The following is a 6399-nucleotide window of genomic DNA, read 5'->3' as shown; positions in this document are numbered from 1 at the left end:
ATTTGAAAGAGTTTGATGAGATCATAGCCACTTTATATTTTCAAAATGTGTCTGAGGACACAGTCAGGCTGAAACTCTTTCCTTTTTCCTTGAAGGAGAAGGCTAAGACGTGGTTACATTCACTGCGTCCTAGATCCATTGGCACATGGAATGATATGCAAAGGGACTTTATAAAGAATTTTTTTTCACATCATAAAACGATTACCCTTAGAAAAGCAATCATGAACTTCACCCAAAAGAAGGATGAAATATTTTACTAATGTTGGGAAAGGTTCAAGGATTTGGTCAGTTCATGCCCACAACACGGCTTTGAAACGTGGCGCATCACAAATTTTTTCTACGATGGACTGACATCTTCCATGCGCCAAATGGTCGATATAATGTGTAATGGAGAATTCATTAATAAAAATGTCGATGAGGTATGAGATTACCTCGATAGTCTTGTTGAAAAAACACAATCATGGGACTATTACCCAAAATCGAACACCACGTCTAGGCCGACTCAATCTAAGGAGAAAGGTGGATTGTATCTCTTGAAAGAAGAGGATGATCTCAAGTATAAAGTGACTATGCTCATAAGAAAAGTTGAGGCCATGGAAGGAAAGAAGGATAAGGTTAATGAAAGTGTTTGCGGCATATGTAATTGCAACATTCATACAACCGAAAATTGTCCTACGATACCCGTCTTTCGAGAAGTGTTGAATGAACAATCCAATGCCGTAAATAATTATCAAAGACCTTTTAATGGACCAACATCTAATACGTACAATTCGGTTGGAAAAATCATCAAAACTTTAGTTGGAGAAATGGACAAAGCTACCCCTCAAAGTTTCTTCAATCAAAATCCAAATCGAGAAACCTCAAGAAGAACCGTTTCAAAATTCCATGCAAGAGCCGACCGGCAATGCGAGACTTTATGCAAAAGATGGATTCACATATGACGGTTATAGAAAAGGGGATGCTTCCTATACAACCGCTCCTCAATCCTAAACCGTAATATGAGATAAGTAATTCCAGCTCTTTAAATCAGATGGAGCACGCTAAATCCATCACCACTCTTAAAAGTGGGAAGATCGTTGTTAAACCCTTCCAGTTAGGCCCAAAAAGTCTCAAGAACGAGAAGAGGACAACAATGATGGATCTAGTGATGCCCCACAAAAATTAAAACTAGAATTTCTAGAAAAGCCAGTTGCTCCATTTCCCCAACGGTTGGTCACACCAAAATCTCTCTCTAACTCTCAAGATATCCTAGAGGTGTTGAAACAAGTGAAGGTCAATATTCCTCTACTTGATGTCGTAAAACAGATACATTCATATGTCAAATTCCTAAAAGACTTATGCACGACCAAACGACGGCAGAATATTCAAAAGAAGATCTTCTTGACCGAGAAAGTGAGCGTCATCCTAAAGCAAGACGTGCCACAGAAATTCAAAGATCCTGGTAGCCCAACCATATCATGTGTAATCGGGGACTATCGAATTGATCATGCACTTCTTAACTTAGGAGCGAGCGTCAATTTGATTCCCTACTCGGTATACAAACAGTTAGGTGTGGGTGAATTAAAACCCAACCTAACCACACTACAACTTGCTGATTGCTCTGTTCGTGTACCAAGAGGGATAATTGAGGATGTGTTGGTCTAGGTTGATAGATTTTACTGCCCGATAGATTTCATCATCCTGGACACTGAACCCATTAATAACATGAGCACTCAGATTCCCGTCATTCTTGGTCGCCAATTCCTTGCCACTTCAAATGCAATTATCAATTGCATGAATGATGTCATGACTATGTCCTTTGGGAATATGACATGGAGTCAAACATTTTTTCAATAACGCGAAACTTAGAGGATGATGACGATTTCCACAACATTAACATGATTGACTCTTTCTTGGAAGATACGACACATTTGACCTTATCCTCCGACCCTCTAGAGACGTGCCTAGCCCACTCCCATGAATTTTGATGATGACATGATTAGGAGACGTGTGCCTTGCTTGAACCGCACCGGTACTTAAAGTTAACCGGTGGAGGCCACAATTTGAAGAGTTGCCCCAAACCGATGTAGTGCCTCTACCGTCTAACCTCAAGCCACCGAAACTTGACCTAAAATCTTTGCCCTCGATTTAAAATATGTCTATTTAGGTCAAGATGAGACATACCCGGTGGTGATCTCTGCCCACGGAGAAAGAACATGAGAGTATGCTCATATCTACTCTCATTGAGCATAAGGGAGCCCTTGGATGGACGATAGCGGATCTCAAGGGAATCGACCCTTGTACTCGCTGCATTTATCTTGAGGATAATGCGAAGACCGCTCAGCAATCACAACGTAGACTAAATCCAAACATGAGGGAAGTGGTTAAGGCCGAGGTTCTTAAACTATTGGATGTGGGTATCATATATCCCATATCCGATAGTCAATGGGTGAGTCCAACTCAGGTGGTTCCTAAGAAGTCCGGAATCACCATCGTAGCCAATGTCAATAATGAACTCGTACCAACCAGAGTTACTACTGGTTGGAGAATGTGCATTGACTATAGGAAGCTGAATACCGTCACGAAGAAGGACCACTTTCCTTTGCCCTTCATTGATCAAATCTTGAAAAGGCTAGCTGGTCATTCCTATTATTATTTCCTTGATGGGTATTTAGGATACAATCATATTGAAATTGCCCTTGAGGACCAGAAAAAGACCACATTTACATGTCCGTATGACACCTTTGCCTACGGAAGGATGCCATTCGGGTTATGTAATGCCCCTGCCACCTTTCAACAATGTATAATGAGTATCTTTTCTGACATGGTAGGAAAAATTTAGAGGTCTTCATGGACAATTTCTCTGTTTTTGGTTCATCTTTCAGTGAGTGCTTAGAGAGTCGTAAATGTGTGCTGAAAAGATGTGAAGAAAAGAATCTGGTACTCAATTGGGAGAAGTGTCATTTCATGGCTTGTATGGGAACTGTCCTTGTACATATTATCTCATCCAAAGGAGTCAAGGCAGATAAGGCAAAAATTGATCTTATCTGTAACTTACCTCCACCCAAGAACATACGAAACATGCGATCTTTCTTAGGACACGCTGGTTTTTACAGAAGATTCATAAAGGACTTTAGTCTCATTTCTCGTCCTTTATGTAATCTACTTCAAAAGGATACACCATATGAGTGGATTGAGCAATGCCATGAAGCTTTTACCAAGCTCAAGGGCATGTTAACCACTACACCTATCATGTAGCCATCCGACTGGAGCTTTCCTTTTGAACTTATGTGCGATGCTTCGATTATGCTCTTGGAGCGGTTCAGGCCGAGAAAAGATAAGAGGCCCTACGTCATTCATTACGCGAGTAGGACTTTAAATCCCGCCCAAGTGAACTATTCGACTACGGAAAAGGAACTCTTAGCCGTAGTGTTCGCCTTGGACAAATTTAGGTCCTACTTAATCGGATCCAAGATTATTATCTACACAGATCATGCGGCACTTAAGTATCTTCTTTCTAAGAATGATTCTAAGCCCCTTTGATATGATGAATCCTTCTACTCCAAGAGTTTGATTTGGAGATTAAAGATAAAAGGGAGTAGAGAACGTAGTGGCCGACCACCTTTCTCGCCTTAATACCTCGATTCCCTTAAGACGACTCATATCAATGACATGTTCCCGATGAACAACTGTTTAGAGTCTCTCATTCACCTTGGTTTTGATATTGCTAATTATCTTGCCATAGGTCTCATACCAACACATTGGACCGCACAAGATAAGAAGAAATTCTTTACCGAGGTGCGCAACTTTTTCCGGGACAATCCATATTTGTTTAAATATTGTCCGGACCAAATTCTAAGGAGATGTGTGCCGACGATGAGCATTAGAGTGTCATCTCCTTTTGTCACTCACAGCCTGTGGTGGCACTTTTCTGCTAAAAGACCACGGCCAAGATTTTGCGGTGTGGCTTTCATTGGCCCACTATGTTTAGAGACACTCATGAATTTTGCAAGGCTTGTGAGCGTTGTCGAAATTGGGAGCATTGTCCCATCGAAACATGATGCCTTTGAATCACATCCATATCATAGAAGCATTTGATTCTTTGGGGCATTGATTTCATGGGACCATTCCTCCAATCTTTTATAAAACTATATATTTTGCTCGTTGTAGACTATGTCACTAAATGGGTTGAAGCGATTCCGTGTCAAAATAATGACCATCGCACGGTCATTAAATTCCTAAAAGAGAACATCCTTTCCCGATTCGGAACGCCTCGAGCTATCATTAGTGATGGGGGCTCACACTTTTGTAATAGGCCATTCGAGAGTTTAATGAAGAAATATGATATCTCTCATAAGGTGAGCACCCCATATCACCCACAAACAAGTGGGCAAGTTGAGATTTCCAATAGGGAGATCAAACACATTTTGGAGAAAACGGTTAACCCTGACCGTAAGGATTGGTCAATCCGATTGACTGATGCCTTATGGGCTTACCGTACTGCGTTTAAAACCCCTATTGGAATGTCTCCCTTTAGACTTGTCTATGGGAAGGCTTGCCACTTGCCTGTGGAGTTGGAACATAGAGCCTCCTGGAGGATAAAAAATTTGAACTTCAATCTAAACAACACTGGCTCACGACGTAAACTTCAGTTGAATGAACTCGAAGAAATCCGGAACGATGCATACGAGAACTCGAGAATTTATAAGGACAGAATGAAGGCGTTTTATGACCAACGTATTCTACGAAAATCATTCACACCGGGTCAGAAAGTCCTTTTATATAATTCTCGATTACATCTCTTTTTAGGTAAGCTTCGATCTCGTTGGACTGGCCCTTCCATTGTGGTCACTAAGTATCCTCATGGGGCCGTTGAGATAAGAGACCCCGACCATAGCAAGGAGTTTAAAGTAAATGGACATCGATTAAAATCATTTGTCGAGAAATTTGATTCAGAGGACATGTCCATGCCTCTGACTACTCCTATTTACTAGGATTGATCTCCTAGTCTGATGGAGGGATAGGTAGGTTTATCGCTTTCATAGGACTAAGGTAGTTTGCTTTATTTGTCTGGCTGAAGACGGTAAACTTAGCGCTCCTAGGAGGCAACCCATCTTTTCATTCCATTTCATTTTCCTAGTTAGTTAGTTCAATGTTTGTGGGTAACATTACTGCAAACCCTCACGAGACTACAACTCGTCCACTAGGGGCAACCTAGGGGTTTAAAGGCTTGTTGCATACGCTAAATGCAATCGAGAGCACCTGCGAAAGTGGTGTAGGTAGGATTTTATTTTTGTTATTTTTATTTTACTTTTATTGATTTCTCTCGTGTGCTGAATCGCTTTTACGTTGATATCTCTGGGAAGCCTCTTGATTCTCTCGTTCAGGTACTATCTTTCCATCACTCTTCTTTTACTTTCATTGTTCCATATGCATGGCATGCTTATTTCTTTTACATTGAGGACAATGTAGATTTTAGGTTGGGGGTGGGAGATTAGGTTACCTAATTAGTATTTTCTTGGTCTTGAGCAAAAATTGTGAATATTTTTAAATTTTTAAAGAATTTCTTGTGAATTTGAAGTGATTTTGAAGGATAATTGTGATTTTAAAATTACAAGATACAGACTGTTGGTAATTTATGAATTTGGGATTCAGCCACCTGTTAGATTTCACAGTTAAGTTTGAACTATTAATCCATGGTTAGAGGTTTTAAATAGTGGTTGAGTCATGATTTCACACAACACATCTCGCTTGCACATTAAGGGTTCAGTTCGATATTGAAGGATTAACTTGGTAATCACTAACCATGAAAGGAACCAACCTGAGAAAATTGAATGGATTGGGCGAACAGTCTTTACATAGGTTTTCTCCCTATAAGTGAGGATTTGATTCCCCATGGATGATATTTGAAAAAGAGTTGGGTGTGAAGTCTTTACCATAGGTTTGCTCCCTATAAGTGAGGATTTGATTCCCCTTCTTGGCGTTACTTTTAATGAAAAAAATGAAAAATTAAAAGAATGAAAAGATGATGTGTGAGGCAAGTTTTGGTTATCATGAATTCTCTTATTGGTTACCAATGATATCCTTAAATAGAGAAGTAAATTTTAATGTTGATAAGTCGAGATTAGACAATACATCCATGGAATTCAATGTTTAGAATTGTTCTAATTGATGGACTAATACTTTAAAATTAATTATGAAGTTTACCGTGTGCATGAGTCTAGGAGAGAATTATGCCCAACATTCATGAATCTTAGATTTTTCGTATCTGAATCGTTTTTCAAAATATCACTCGATTTCACAAGAATTGTCTCATAATTCTCTACTTATTTTTCTCATACTTTGCTTGGGACTAGCAAAATACTGGTTGGGGGTTGTGTTGAGGGTCAAATATTGCATATTAGACCTCATTTATTACAT

The 6399-nt window shown here is 39.7% G+C and overlaps 1 non-coding gene across 1 annotated transcript; it reads right to left on the bottom strand.

The window, feature by feature from the left end:
- Positions 1-203: 203 nt before the first annotated feature.
- On the bottom strand, positions 204-310 carry LOC131234073 (small nucleolar RNA R71). Its single transcript, XR_009165486.1, has one exon. It is a non-coding gene; the product is annotated as a small nucleolar RNA R71 (small nucleolar RNA).
- Between the last annotated feature and the right edge of the window lie 6089 nt (positions 311-6399).

Source organism: Magnolia sinica, chromosome 18 (genome assembly GCF_029962835.1).
Source record: "Magnolia sinica isolate HGM2019 chromosome 18, MsV1, whole genome shotgun sequence".
Taxonomy (NCBI): Eukaryota; Viridiplantae; Streptophyta; class Magnoliopsida; order Magnoliales; family Magnoliaceae; genus Magnolia; species Magnolia sinica.
The sequence above is the reverse complement of the archived record's forward strand: the minus strand, read 5'-3'. Positions and strand labels throughout refer to the sequence as shown.